We start from the raw sequence: 16,559 nt of genomic DNA, 5'->3' as shown, positions 1-16,559 counted from the left end.
TAATAATAATTGTTATTATTAGTTTTCACTACAGCAATTGTTTCCACAACATTTGATATAATAGTAATAATAATATGATATTGAATATTTGATTATGAAATCAAATATTTATGCCATTAAAATTATGTCATTCACAATAGGTACTTAATGCATATCACTAATGAATGTGGATGGTGGCTACAAATGCATGAGAATGCTCAATTTTGCCAAATGTGCATGGTGGTAGCCTCTGGTGATTACCCAAGGCTTTATATATTATATATTTGATTGATTGTTAAATAAAAAGAGTGGAATATGAGAGATATAAGGACATGAAATTTTGTATATTTTTATTATGCTTTACCAATCAATATTATGATATAATTTCGTCATTTGTGCTAAATAACAAGCACCAGACAATATTTCCTCGCACAAACCGATTTTTTTAGATATATATTAAAATCAATGACTATTTTGGAGATTATAGAGTGGTTGGCTAGCTATTTTCTGCCGTTAGATCTCGTTAGATAAGATCTAGGTTGTTCACGCATCCAAGATCTTTTTCCTTTAATAATCACCCCTCATAACTTGATTATCAATATTTTCGAGTACGTATCTTCTTGACCATGCTTGATCACTTCTGTGAACTTGAGACACACGGAAAACTTGACAATCCGCTAACTCCACAAATCCTCAGCTTCTTCAATCGAAAACCACACCACCAGAAAGAGCTCAAACACGCGCTGAACAGTCAAGCTCATCCCCGAGTTGACTTCCAACCTAAAGAGAGAATTAGCAATTCGATACAACATTGAAAAAATCCAGCAGAACTGGAACGGAACAACTGACCTGCGTCGAATTAGAGTTTGTGAGGACTTCTCCTACCGTCCCATGGCACGAGCCGATAAAATTTTGCCGGACCACACAGAAATTCATGTTTTCGGGGAAATCGCGAGAAGAAAGCACGAGGCCTAAGATTTGAGGCTTCAAGGGGGATTATTTAGCCGCGGGAATAAAACTCGTGGTGGCTCGTTTTATTTTTTGGTGTTTAAGTGTACACACACACACACACATATATATCTGTTTGTTGCATTTGTATCGAATTGTTTATTTTATTGTTTTATTATTCCTTTTTCTTTTATTCCTTGTTTTTAAAGTTTTAAATAAATTTTTTATTTATTTGATTGAATCGGTATATTTCAGTTCGGTTTCATATCGAATTGGATCAGATTGAATCGTTCATGGGCCTGATCGAGCGTTGTCCAGAAGATGCGTGGTCGAAAATATTGATAGTCAAATTATGAGAGGATTAATCTTAAAGTAAAAAGATCTTGGACATGTGTGCGGCCCGGATCTTACATAATGGGATTAACGACTAAGGAAAGAACAACCATGGTTGTTTTTGCTAGCCAATCGCAGTAGCATTACCCTGAATGTTTATTTTATTTTCAAATAAAATCCTAATTAATCCTTCACTAGATTAGTAGATTATGTTTTCGGTTCTTTTGGTTGGTTTTTGGGTGTTCACCCATCCAATACTAGACTGGTAGCCCTTCCTTGTTATCGAAATATTAGAACATAGAGTGCCTGGCAATGAAAGATTTGGGATTGACATCATCGTCCGGACTAATCTTGCATAGACACTATAAATCTGACCCTTCCATCGATTGATAATCATTTTACGATCCTAGTACGCTTCTTAACTCATAAATCTCGATATTCAATGATGAAGTGCATTATCATAGTTTTACAAGAAAGATGAAAATTTATATTCAGAGAATAATCAAAATTTAGATGGCGGGTTCCACTGATCACAAAGATTATACGTCCCAGTTTCAGGATTGGGCAAGCACGGGCCCGCTGATTTCATGCCCCATAAGCAGACATCACATCGGTATTGGTCCCTGTCTTGAACATATATGTCGTAATAGTATAATTGATCAGTCCATGCAAGGCTGCAGAAGAACAATGTCGTCCTCCAAATATTCGGATGGAAACTAAACTAGTAACAATCACCTTGATGAAGTGGGCGCGAGCCGAGATCGTCATCCTTGTACTTGCAGTGGACCGTGAGGTCTAGCCTCCACACAAGAAGTTTTTAATCGTAACGTATGTTCTAGGATACGGCGAGGCTCCCTCCTTCATCCCAATTATAAACAAGATAATGAATAGGATGAAATGTCCTTTGGAGAAACCATTATCATGATATAATTTGCTTTGATGATTTTCCTTGGTCTAATGTAAGAGCTGCAAAATATTGTACAATTTGGTGATATGTATATCTGAATGGAGAGAGGTACTATTACTATATCAGTGATGCTACCACGGTTAGTTGAAAAAACAACCACCGCGGTTGTTTTCTTTTCAGCCGTTAGATTTTACTAGTTACAATTTAGACCGTACACGTATCAATTATTATTTTTATTTAAAGATTCACCATTCATACTATGACTTTTGATATTTTCGACTACTTATCTTCTTGACAACGCTTAATCATGCCTGAGAACGAATTAAATCCGATTTCTGATTCGACATTAAACCAAAATGAATTGAACAGACTAATAAATTACGTAATAATTTGATACTTTATAGAAAGAAAAGAAAAGAAAAGAAAAAATCAATTAAACTCCGTCATCTTCCTTTGCCCTGCAAATCACGATCCCGAGAAAACAACACCGAAGCAATCAGTGAAGAGATTCGATCCCGTTAATGATATCCACACACAACACCAAGCAACCAGTGAAGAGATCATCACCGAAGATCAAAATTTTTTATCACCACTCAAGATTTCAATAGAATTAATCAAAACAAATTTTATCCATGAAATTGGTTGGATCCATGGCGATCTGATCTGAAATTTACATGACGGAAAATTTACGAAATCATAGAATTCCGTCCGGATCTGCTTATAGTATTATGATCTAGAGCATCGGAGTAAGATCGAATATGATCTATCATGCCAGGCAGGGAGACAAACAACTCGACCGACGTCACCGGGAGAGAATGGGGAGGAGTTGGATCGGAGTGGGCGGTCGAGAGGCCGTGCAAGCATAGACAAGATTGAATTTTTCTTTCAATTTGATGGATTTAATGAGAATGAATTTTTGGTTCAATTTGGGAGATTCGATCCTTGTCCAATTGAGAGTCTACGAACATGAGATTTTTTTTAAAGTAATTAAATTTTTTTTATTTGATTGAATCGATACATTTCGGTTAAGTTTAATATCGAAGCAGATTCGGCTTATTAACGGATGAGACCGAGCGTCAATCAGAAGTTGCGTGGTCACAAATGTTGATAGTCAAACTATGAGGGGGTGAATCTTAAAGTAAAAAATCTTGAACATGTGTACGGTCAATATCTTACGTAAGGAAATCTAACGGTTAAGGAAAAAAAACAACCATAGTAGTTGTTTTTGCTATCAATCGTGGTAGAATCTCCAATTACTATATAGGAAAGGATTAATTGCCAGAATAAATATTTTACGTGCCATTTTAATTGTGATTATGTTTGTCATTAGAATATGTTGATCTTTGATTGGGTATTGACGAAAGGAGTCAAATGAGAAAACATAAAAAAATGCACAATAAACTTCCCACCAATGGCATTTCAGTTATGACCTGCCGCGCCTGCATAGTAAATTCATTTCCCTTAAAATAAGAAAAAAAGAATACGGGATAAGATTTTACTAGATAAGGGTAACGTAAATTTTTTTAAGTTACTACTGATTACGACCATCATTTTTGCATTTCCCAATTGATACATATATCCATGATAATTCTTATTGCAATTCATCTATGCCTTTATGACACTAGTACTAGTTAGAGGGCAAAGTTACATGAAAATTTATCACGTTTGATTATATCTTCAATTCTATCACTCCCTTCTGTCCTCAATATAGAAAATAATACACGTCTTTTTTTTGTTCCTCGTCTCGATTCTACTTTGCCCTTGGACGTCTGTGACTGTGACGATTTCCAATCTAATTGCTAATGTGAAAGCTAATGGAGTGCACATGGACTCATAGTGGTTCGAAAACATTATCTATTGCAAGGCATCAAATAAAACTCAAAGATAAAATGTTAAATGGAATCAAAAGAAAATTATAAAAAATTAAAAATTTCCAGAAAATGATAATTGAATTAATCATAATTAGGGGATATTAACTGAATGATTTTTCACGTACATTTTGGAAGGTTAGGATAGTGATTATGATAATGAGCACGCTTTTTCTAAAAAGTAAAATCCATATCTATTACATATATAAAAGTGTGGAATTCACTTTTCTCCACATTTATTTTCATAAAATACCTTTTATACTTTTTAAAGTGTGCAGCTACATCCTTATGAGTGTCTTTTCAATTTATTTCTTAAAAACAAATTTAACCACTTGCACCTTCTCACCATTTTTTTCACACCTTTTCGTTATATAAATTTCTCTCTTGAATACATCCTAAGTCTCTCTCTCGAAATACAAAACTAAACAAAACAATTTCACATATATTTACATACTAAATTCAATTTCATATTCTCACTGGAAAAAAAAGGTCTTTCTATAGGCTATTTTATATTTCGTATGGTATACAACTATATCCTTACATGCGTCTTTTCAATATAATTTTTTTAAAAATAACCGCTGGTACCTTCTTTTTCATGTAAATTAACCCATGCACCAATTGCTAGTTTTTAAGATGTACATTTTCTTCAAATAATCTTGCTCTTGAAAATTCCAATAATTTTAAAATTATTGGAATCCATATTTTGTTTCTCCACATTTTTATTCCCACAATACCCTCACAATAATTTTAAAATTCCAAAAATGCCCTTATAATTTAGGTTTCCTATCCAAGGTACACTTTTTCCGCTGATTTTTGTTCCTTTAGAGCTTGCTGTTTAAAAGAACAATTAAAAACTAAAACGAAAAATAACATAAAAAAAGAGCCTTCAAAATATCAATCCTACCGTTTGGTTTGTCCGCTTTCACAAGCCACAAACCGAAACTTCCCATATATTTGTGGCTTGTTTGGTTTCATTATCAGATTTTAGAATCATGATTTTGATTTTAACTTTACCCATTACACAACAAAAACACACGTTTCCCAAGTCAAATTTATAATACCATCTCATTTGTCTTTTTCCACAATCAAAATCAAAATCAAAATCAAAATCAAAGTTACTTTAACTCTGACACCAAACGCTCCCTTCAGTTTTGGGTAGCATGTGCACCATGAGAAAATTTTATATGATTTTACCTCAAATGACTTGGTGAGAAAGAACTAATAAGAATTCTTTAATAAAGTATAATTATGGTAATTATACGAGTGATTAGCATTAAGTCCCTAGTTTCATACGTTTTGATTGGTGCTTTCTCAGGTCACGTGGTGAGGTAGGATCACTCAATATCTTTTCACACCATCCATGAGGGAGTCCACCATTCACCAATCGAAATGCTGTGATTCCGGTATGTCATCTTGCCGTTTTCTCTGATTTTATTGCCAGTAATAAATTATTTCGGGCATCTTTCAGAAACTTCCGCGTTTTCTTTCATCTTTTTCCTATTGAGAATCACTATTTCAACCGAAGAATCTTCCGACAAAATTGCCGAAAGAAGAGATCGTGGCAGGTCATGTGATTTTTGTATGAAGCATGGGCAGTTAATTATTTGTCCCTCACATTCGGCAGGTCTGCTGGTGGAAATTTTTTTTCTTGTTCCCCCCTTCCCGGGTGGTGAACCGGGCCTGAGGGTGGAAATCATTTCACGTGATAGACTGGTGCCTAAACAAGGCAGTCAATCCTTCCAAAGTTTTGACATTTTCAAACATTTACACCTTGTTCTTTAATTTTTTTTAATGGAATTACTCACGTTAGTTCGCTCACTAACTCGAAAAAGTTACCTTTTTATACACCAAAAAAACTCTCCACTCTCTCGAATCAAATCATGGGTCATTTCCTAGTATTCGAATATTAAAAAGTCAATCCTTCCAAAATTATCCGAGAATCTGTTTCATATAAAACTTTAAAACCTCCCTGGGATAGCATGGACGTTGGCCACCTATGACGTTTTTTTCCCCGAAGTAAAGACATCCATACATTGTTTCAAATTCTTATTCCATCGGTTATGGTCCGCAATCTTTACACTATTGCTTACTTTATTTTTCCGAACAACTGTCTATACAATATATGAAAATATGCAACTTCTTGCGTTATTTTTTAAAGTTCCAAAAGTGCCTTCTATTTTATATTAAATTTCAAAATTACTCTTATCTCTTATGTGTGAGAAAATACACGTATACATTCTCTTACAATTTTTTTTAAATTTTGTGCCTCTTCGATTTATGCCCATGTATTTATTCACTATAATTTAACACACCTCAGCTCACGAAGATGAGTCTTAATATTCACCAAGATTTATTTATTCCCTTCTCATTTTATTTTTGGTACCCTACTGTAATTCTACCGCATAATTATTTATATGCATCATAAAAATATAAATTGCGACAAAAACAATCTAAACGTTACTTACAAAAGAATCGCATAAGTAAATTGGTCTTTCAGGAAATTTTGATATAATTGAAATTTTATGGGTCACACAGACATGATTTTGTCATAGAAAAACCATTATTTCATTTTTTTTGAAGGGACACGATTTCCTTTAAAAAAATATATGATTTTTGCTTAGAGGAACGTAATTGTTCGAAGAGTTGTGTCCACACAAATCATATAAATCTTTTAGTTTCCAAAAGACATGAAACATTTCAATACCCTTTGTCTGGAGTTCATCCCAAATATATATTTTGTAATTTAGACTCTTCCTTTGAGAGCTCACAAGAGCACTTCATCCGATTAATGATGAGCTTCTGTTTGTAATTAACCCTTAGTTCCTGGACGATCGATCATTCGCATCAACTATACATTAATATATATTTTGATTTTTTTTCACATTTTCATAATTTATTTTTTCGAATTTTCACAATTTATTTATATATTAGATATTTTTAAGGAGATTATTTATTTTAAAATTTATATTATTATAAAATTCGTAAATACAATAATATCAACATATAATAAAAATCACAAAAAAGTCTGCGCAACGCACGGATTAGATGACTAGTACACTAAAAGAGCTAAATAAGGAATAATGAAGTATGTCCAAATATATTATAATATATAAAAGCCAAAAAGCACTTATGAGATGTCATCTTGTACAAAATTTCATGTCGTGGTTAATCGTCTCTTAACTTGCTCGAAAAATTAAATATCTAATAAAAAGATCCTTGTATTTGTCCATTTCTTAAACTAATTCATTGCATTTGATGCTTTAAATTCTGAGGTCCGTGGATACTTTGAATACATGCTTCTATTCATTTATTGTCCATATTCAATTCATATTTGCATAATAGAAAATTCATTATATTTTATAGATGCTTCATTTTTCTAACATACAATACCTATAAAAATCTATATCCGGATAGCGTAACATTACTCATGACCTCTTGATATTTTCTCGTTTTAAAATGAAATAACTTGTCTTTTCTTCAACCTATATAATTTTTAATGTAATCTTGTGCATATATTTGGAGTTTTATGGATGGTGTAAACTGGGTTACTTAGTTATCGTGGTGAGACTATTTCTACTTATGGTAATATTTTATGTAGTATTATACATATATTGGAAGCATGTGTATGATATGAACTGGGTTGCTCAATACATATCATCGTGAGATTATACGACATATTGCGAAGAATACTAAAATTGAGTAGGATATATTCGTGCATGCTATTACGATCGTCAGGCTAACAATATATGTATTAGGCAACTTACGTATTGACTAGTTGTCGGAAATAACTCATACTTTAGTTTCAAGTATCCCGCATAAAATGTGGGTCCCACCTAGTCTATATATAATATATAATTGCGAAATGGAGAATGAACATTTACGATATACATCTAATCTCTAAACCTAGCTCTATATTGCGTGACTTCTCATTTTCCTATGAACATAACTTGCCTCACAAGGAAGCTTCACGTACCCCAGGTGTGCGGACCTAGTTTCATCAGGGCCTGCATGCGCGGGATGACAAATCGCGCGGATTGGGAGTATCCACCTTCCTGGGAAACGCGAATGAATGTGCGTGAGAAGGAGTTGCTAATACTCGTTTACAACCCGGAGGTCGAGGGCCGGCGAGTTGTTGGGTTTAGATGTAAGGAATATACCTAGTTTACTAAGGCCTATGCTCTTGTGAAACCAAGAGTTTTGATTTCGGGGGGTTCTATTACGTGCGGACCTACATTCCACACGCCCTGTCAGTAGTCTAGTTTGTTTGAGGTTTGCCATTTTTAATTTGTTTACAGCGTTGATTAGGTTTCGCTCGTCTTGCTAGGTTTGACACCGTGAATTCATTGAGAAGTGATCTATTCGAACTAATGGTCTGAGAGATGGGTAACCCTTGAGTCGAGGGTTCGGCCCACTTTCTTAATGTCACTGTTCACCGAGCCATGATGACTGGTTCCCCGCGTGGGTCGAAACCCAGAGACGTAAAGCTTACTCATCCCCAGAGGACGTAGGTCGACTCGACCGATTCAACACAATGATTGCTCGCTCGTCGACCAGGATCATTACATGAATAAATATACAAATAAATTTCTCGCACTGTACTCTCAAATAAATACACATACATTGGACCAATATTCTGCCAATACTTCACTCGTGCTCATTGGGAGTTTGAAAGACTGAAATGGAAATTAATGCAACGCGGGCTCATGAGAGCTGGTGGTCGGGTCTGACCAAACCAGCTAGTCCAAGAGGATCGAATGGTCCTCGAGATTTTCACGAGATTGGTTTAGCTTTTGGGTGGTCGTCGAACCTTGTTTCGCGGGCCCCGATCCGAGTCATCCCCTGCTTGGATGCTACTTTGGTTGAAATGGTGACTCAAGGTTAGACCCCATACTGCGCTTGGGTCGCGCGCACTCGGTGTGTGGGGGGCGATGCACATCGTGATCGATGATTGGAGGCGTTGGATCCCGCGATCAATGATTGGAGCCGTTGGACCTCGTGTTGATCGTATCTTATGAGTTCAGACTCGACCCGAATAAAAACAAAATAGAACAGACAATTGATGAGTTATTTGTCAAGTTTACGTGATTATAAGGTTATGATTTCTAATTGCTTGGCATACAAGTCTCTATCCTAAACATGGGAACCATGTTTGGGCACATATAATTAAGAACATGCCATGGGTCATCCCGGAGGGAATGTTGCATTCGATTTTTTGTTTAAAGACAGCTCGAGGGACACTAAGTCCCTTCCTTGAGTATGATAATGTGTGAATTCTTTTTAAGTTTATCCGATAAACGACATTGAGAGATTAACTGATTATAATAGTATGGTCTGGCCCGCCCGTTCTCGTGTATTTAATTATGTCTGATACGCGATTAGTCCATTTTTTAGCGTTTTATGACAGATAAATCCGATCTAATGCACTGACTTTGGAGGTGGGGGAAAGCGAAATACCATGGAGGTGCCAAGCTCTATGCTCATGACCTATGAAAGATCGGACAACATTTCACGGGTTTCCCCGCTCGCGTCTCTAATCCACACTCCTAAGTGCACGGTCTATGTTATTATGATCGAAACACTTTAGTCGAAGAGAGAAGCCTATTCATATGAGAGCTGAGCCCACACGGGCTGTCCATCTCTCCTCATGGCTTGGAGTGTTTCGATTACTCTAACTCTAAGGTTGTCGGTAAACCAAGAAACGATCATCGTACTCTTGTGCAGGAAAATTATTTTCTGAAAAGAGATCGAGACTGTGTGATTCGAACCGTCAATGTCGGTAGCCGGTGTCAACCAATTCCTTAGATCCCCCAAGGTCATGGAGACCTTGAGGGAGCCAAGAGACCGATCAATCCGCCGAGAAGTGGTCCAAGGAGAACTCCCACATTCTGACTAGAGCTGTCCCAAATTGGCCCTAGACTTGAGTTAGGACGTGTGAGTCCTTCCTAGATGTTCATGCTATGCGGATCACATGTCTCGATGGTTTGTTAAAAATTATGATTTTTGAAAAGGGCACGATTATCAGTTAATGAGTTATTGACTCGATTACAGATTACTAGCCAGTTTGTGCGATTTATTTAAAAGTTGAGTGAGTTAATTATATGTGTTTGGTTTTTGAGTATAGTTGAGTAGATTTTTTGTTTTACTTGGTTTGTAATAATTGTATTGTTGAATTATGAGAAAAAGTGTGAAAAAGTAATTAATAGTTAAGAGAAAGTAATGATTAAATAATGATTGTATTGTTAAATTGTGAAAAAAGTAATGAATAGTTAAGAGAATTTAATATTAAAAATTGAATTGAATGATTAAAAAAATTTAAAACAATGGAAAAAGTAATAATTATATTATTGAATTGAAGATAAGTGGAGTTGAGTTGAGTAAAGTTGAATTTTTTTAAAAACTAAGCACACCCTTAATTGGCCAAGTGATTCGTCCCATTTACTACGCGTGTGGAATTAATTAATTTAAGTGAATTGTTGAATACTTTTGGATTTATGAGTTTCGAATCATTGAGTGGGTTATTGGTGAATCGTCCGATTTGAATCCTAATCCTCGTCCATTTTAATTATTGAAAATGAATCGCGTGCAAATATCTCTATCAAAGCAAGTTTGGTGTTTTAAACTTTTTTAAAAAGAATCTATTTAAACTTTGGGGATGATTTGCGAAAATCTAGAAAAATATATTGGAATGACCCAAAACCTGTAGCTATCGGCCCTGGTAACATTCGTGGAGACATCCCATGTGTGATGGGGCCGAATCCTTGCTCCGGAAATATTGGGGACCGATTCGTAATTTTCAAGAATTCAGGGCCTAATCTATAATTTTCGAAAAATAAGTTAGGAAATCACGAAAATGAGTTTTTTGACTTGAAAAACACGTTTTAAGACCATTGGAGTTGTTTTTAATTGGTTTTGAGGCTTGGAAGCACTTGAAAATCGCGTTTGGTTTGATTTGTTAAATATATAAAACTTGATAAATATTTTTATCCGGAATCGCAGCCCCCAAAAAAATTTGTAATTGTGTGTTGGGCCTTAAAATAACATCAAGGACAGGTGGTAAAGATTTCAGCTCGTTTTGATGACGGATGGTTCATGAAAACTATCAAAATCAGATTGAAAACACTGAAAAGACAGGTAAACATTTTTTATCTGAAGATCCAGTGCTCAGAAAAATCTAAAATTTTGGGTCAGACCCTAAAATAACATTAGAAATGTGTGGTAAAACTTTAGCGTGTTTTGAAGTCAGATTGTTCACAAAAACTATCAAAATCATGCCGACACACCGAAAAGACGGGTAAACATTTTTAATCTGAAGATATAGAGCCCAAAAAATCTGAAATTTTGTGTAGGAACCTAAAATAATATAAAAAATGTGTTGTAAAAATTTCAACTCATTTTGAAATCGGGTGATATTCAAAATTTATTAAGTCCAAACCCGGGATCTAATGAAAAGCGTGTGAAGTGAGTCCAAAACAACCATTCAGTAGTTCAGCAGTACACACACACATTATATCGATATTTACATGTAAACAGACAAAAACTTAGAACATAAAAGTTAAGTCGGATCGCGTCCGCTTTATCGCCCCACAAGTACTTGTAAATAAAAAGTTATAACTTCTCTAAGTCGGGGGTGTTATACCCTTTCCTGGTGAGGTGGTTGAGCGCTCAGAGCAAGCAGGAGGTACAAGAATTGCTCAGCACAAAACTGAATAGAACAGTGGAATCGAGAGGGCTTTCAAGTGGCCATCGTGTTCGCTGAGCCTTATGGGTGCAAGGGCTGGTTCGGGGGGCTTGTGACCTGCAAGGAAAGGTAATGGAGAGAGGGAGAGAGGCCATCGAAGTGGCCATTCGATGGTCAGAACAGCCATTGCACACAGGAAGCCAAGGAGGCTCATCAGGCGTCAAGGAGAGAGTCGACTAACTTCGGACCTCCAAGAAGGTTGCAATGGCCCTCGGCTTGCAACCTCCTTGTCCTAGGGGAGAGTGAGAGCCGCGAGAGGCCTTTCCACGGTGGTAGGCACGACTCGCCTAGTCGTGGAAGGAGGATGATCGGGTTGTCGTGGCATGGTGGATCTCGGCCTTGAGGAGAGGCAGTCGAATGCTTAGATGCTTAAGGGATGGAGGGAGCTTGAAGCTTGAGAATAAATGAAGAAATTGAGAGTTTAGAGAGAGAGTGGATTGTTGAGAGTCCTTGATTGCTTCCTTCCTTCCTCATCTTGTATTGTGATTTTGAAAATAAAAATGACAAGAATGAAGGGAACTAGATCCACATATTATGGAGAGGAGGAGATGGGACATATGTAAGATGGGATAGATGTGAGATGATCCTTTGGTGGCCACGATATGGAACAAGAGTCCATGAATTGAGGAAAAGAAGAAGAAGAGAGGAGGAGAGAGGGGCCGGCCATTGGCTTGAGCTGTGTGCTCCACGAGTGAGCTTAGGTCGGCTGCGCGTTCGATTTTTGTGATTCGAATGGACGGTACATTGTTGACGTCGTCGACGAGAGGATTCTGTTGAACCCAATGTCGATGTGTTTTGCTTATCCTGATAAACCGAAGGTTCGAAGGCTTGGGAGTCGCTCTTGATTATTCAAATGATCTGAGTGAAGTTAACTATATCTGTGAACTTCCTGCGTGTCAGCGTTTCGTGCCGGTTGTTTTGATATGCTTTGTTGTCGGGGAGGAGCAGTTGACTCCGCTACTACAAATGGCAATTAGAAGATGACCAGAGGCCCTCCAGTCAGACCTTTATGGCAGTTTCCTGAATGTCCTAAGGTATTCGGAATTCATTGTGTTCTCCGTATGTTGAAGTCAGACCCCGAAGATTTGTCGGGCGACATTTGGGACCCTTCTAGAGCTAGTTGGGGAGCCTAAATGATCTATGCAGTTTCGATCTGAAACATCATCCCTAGTCCTTGGGGTCACTGAGACCTGCTGGACCCGTTGTTCGGAAACCCTATGTTACCGATTAGGCGTGTGGCTTGGACGTCGCGCCGGAAGGTCCTTTGTGCGTCTGAAAGGTGGAGATGACTTACGAAGGTTGACATGAGAGGCTCATCCTTTGTTTGGCGTCATGAGAGATTTTTAGAACCCCATATTGGATACTTTCCAAATGCTCGGTGAGCTGGTAGTGAATAGTGCTATTGGAAGCCGTCTGTGATTACTTGGAGTAATTAGGCTCAAGCAGATGATTTACGGAATGTGCTCGGAGGCGCTCTTCATTAATTTGGCACTATGAGGGATTTTAAAGCCCCATATTGGATACTTTCTGATAACTCAGTGAGTCGGTCATGAATAATGTTGCTGGAATTGACTTATGCTAGTTCTGAGATCACGCACCATTCGGACTCTCCGGTCGCCCTCTGGGATCTGTGGGGGATTCGTGAGACCTTCTGCATGGTTGTTCTCTAGGATCATCTGGTTGACCTTGTCGACCCGACTATGAAAAGTGACTCGGGATTTACCAGGCCGATTTATGTCAGTTCTGGGGGGTCATAGTTGGGAACCCTTTGATGGCTCTCAAGAGTCGGAGGACCAAAATGGAATGCTGATACCGGGATATTAATTATATAGCTGAAATTTATTAAACAATTACATTAATCTATACTCTATATAAAAAATGCAAAGCTCTTTCGTCTGTTTTCATATCGTGTGTTTTCGCAGTGGTGCCTTTTGGACTTAACATTCCGCTTCTCCAAGATTTTTTTCAGTGTTCGTATGACCCTTTCCCAATAACCGTCTCTTTTCATGGGCACAAATGCCTCCCATTTTTCAGCCATGATCGGCCAATCCTTACCTTTTTGCTCGGAGGCGGAGAGTGCAACCGCTTGTGGCCCTCTGCTTAGCCTTCACAGTGCAGAGCTCACGGCCTCCTTGGTCCGGTTGCACAGCCCTCTCCCCCGAACATCGTATTATCTCCTCGCCCTGGCGGATCCTTCCGCGCATGGTCTGACTATCTCAATCTAATCGTCGAATTGCCCCCTCCTCACTCGTGCTCTTTCAGATGACTGCTGCCTCCCGGTTGTACGCCCCCCTTTCACTCTGTAGTGCGTCGCTCTCTCTCTGAATCGGATATTGAATCATTCAAGCATCTTCTTCCCCACTGTTTCAAATTTTCTTATTCTCCTCTTCAGAATCTCCTTTTGCTCGGGGGCTTCCAGTTCCAAGCCAGAACATTGGTAGAATGCTTGATTTCATGCGCTGTAAGTCACAAGCAACACCTCCTACAAATCTTCAAGCCGCTGATGATGCACTCATCCTTTGGTTTACCGTAGGTCCACCGCAATTTAATGCCCGATGGTTTAATATTCTTTGGATCAATGTCCGTTTCGCTTCTACTAATCAGCCCATAATCAAGTTCGCCAATGCTTGGTCCTGCTTTAATCACACCTGTGTTCGGCTTAGTTAATTGGACGCACGAGGAGTTTAATTAAGTTTCTCTTATTTGAACTATTGGCTGCAGTTGTTGTTCCTTTACCTGATTGCTATCACGCTAGAAAATTTGAATATTTGCAGATATTAGTTTGGCCTTGCAGTCGTTAAGCACATATAATCAGCCTCTCTTGTTCTTATGCCCGCCGCATGCTCGATTGAATGTCCTTTCCAATTCCAAGGATACTCAGGTGACCTCGTTCACTGTTGAATCGGGCGCGTGTATGATGCTTCTGGAAAACTATGGGTACCCTTTTAGTGAAAATTCTCTCCCACAATTATCTTAGAAAAGATAAAAATGATTCTGTCATGTACATCATTCATGTTTGAACTTTTGCTTGTGATATCGCTTGCCTGGTGCATTTCGCTCATTTGAACTTCCCGTTGTATGGCATAAAGAGAAGGATGACTGGGACTTTGATTGTCCTTCAGCTTATTGTGCTGGTCTTTTTGTTTAACATCATATTCTTAAATTTACTTTCAAGCTGTTTACATCCTATTTTTTGGGATTTTGAGCTGCTTTTTAAGTTCATTAACACACACACATATATATACACACACACACATAGAAGCAGAAAATGGTCTCCATTTCTTGGGGGGGATCCCCACTAGCAGCCGCCACCACCATAGCGTGCCCTCACTCTGGAGGTGGGTGAGGGCGGGACTGAGATTCATTTGGTGACGGTATTATCTGAGGCCGTGAAGGGCACCATGAACTATGGTTTGTCGACGACGCCGTCAAAAGAAAATGGGGTTTTTGTACTATCTAACTAGATTTTTCCATAAACTCTGCTCCCATAATCTCAAGTCTCTATATATTTCTACTGAATTATATTGGCTGAATAGAACCCAATGCTATTAAGGTTTAACATTGCTCCTTTTACTTCTATGTTGTTCTATGTTGTGATTGCACTATGGTTATATATATATATATCTATATTTTCTGCCGAGTAGTTATACGTTTCTATATATTATATATTACATAATTTTTCCTTATATGGGTCGGTATTTCAAACAACTACATACTATGAATTAAATAGCGGAAATTAGCTAAAAAGGATTAAGTAGGGAAGATCTACCATTGTACATGGCTATAATATATGAAGACTCCATTATGAATAAGTTGTTTTATTTTTTCTTGACAAAATGTTCTGCTCCTCAATTTTATATTCATATATATATATATATATGATAATATTGTAATTGCACTCGATCGTTTCATTCTCATTGATCTATTTTATTATCAATATTTTTTGCCAATATTTTATTATATGTTGGATATATATATGTGTGTGTGATAAATTTGCTGTGTCTACATTGAGGAGCTGTCAGAAAATTAATATGCCTTGGATGTATTTATATTATTAGTAGTTAAATAGGATATGCTCTTTTGTTACGTTGTCCTTCCGCTTGCATAACTGTGTAATTCATAAAAAAATTAGAGATATGCTCCACGTGCAAAGCATGTGGCCTTCTAGTTAAACCATAAAAATTAACAAAAGTTAATATAATACTAATTAATATTTAATATAACTGTAGTTCACTAAAATTATTATCTAATAATCTATATATGATTTAATATAAAATAGTTTAAAGCACTTTTCAGAATTGATCGATTCTTTAAAAATTGTACCTTTGCTCTTTGGAAAAAAATTTAACTAAAAATTGAAACTTAAGAATGCAAATTATTAAAATGAATTTTGGTTTACATGTCGATAAATAAGTATATTTAAAATTAAAATATTTATCATAAAATAATTAATTGTGTAACATACGTAACAATTATCCTAACAATATTAAAAATAGAAGAAAGAAAATCTATTTATTAAATCTTTAATCTATTTTTATGTATTTTAACAGCCTTGAACAGTAAGCATTGATTTAACGAAAATATTTTTTCTTACTTAAAATCATTAAATAAGAATATTAAGAAATGATATGAAAGACAAAATGTTATAGAGAAATTTAGAAATAAAATGCAGGTGTTCTAAATCAACACACTTTGATGATACGGACCATACAATGTATGCATGCAATAATAGACTATGTTAAATCTAATAAAAATAATAAGCAAATTTTTATCAGTTAGAACTGAG

The 16,559-nt window shown here is 36.7% G+C and overlaps 1 long non-coding RNA gene across 1 annotated transcript; it reads left to right on the top strand.

Moving 5' to 3' along the window:
* Positions 1-13,682: 13,682 nt before the first annotated feature.
* Positions 13,683-14,921, top strand: LOC116194650. Its single transcript, XR_004154489.1, has 2 exons — positions 13,683-14,078; positions 14,166-14,921. It is a non-coding gene; the product is annotated as an uncharacterized LOC116194650 (long non-coding RNA).
* The last annotated feature ends 1,638 nt before the right edge of the window (positions 14,922-16,559 follow it).

The sequence above is a fragment of the Punica granatum genome, chromosome 2, assembly GCF_007655135.1.
Source record: "Punica granatum isolate Tunisia-2019 chromosome 2, ASM765513v2, whole genome shotgun sequence".
Lineage (NCBI taxonomy): Eukaryota > Viridiplantae > Streptophyta > Magnoliopsida > Myrtales > Lythraceae > Punica > Punica granatum.
Note: the sequence above shows the minus strand (reverse complement) of the source record. Positions and strands in the feature narration are given on the sequence as shown.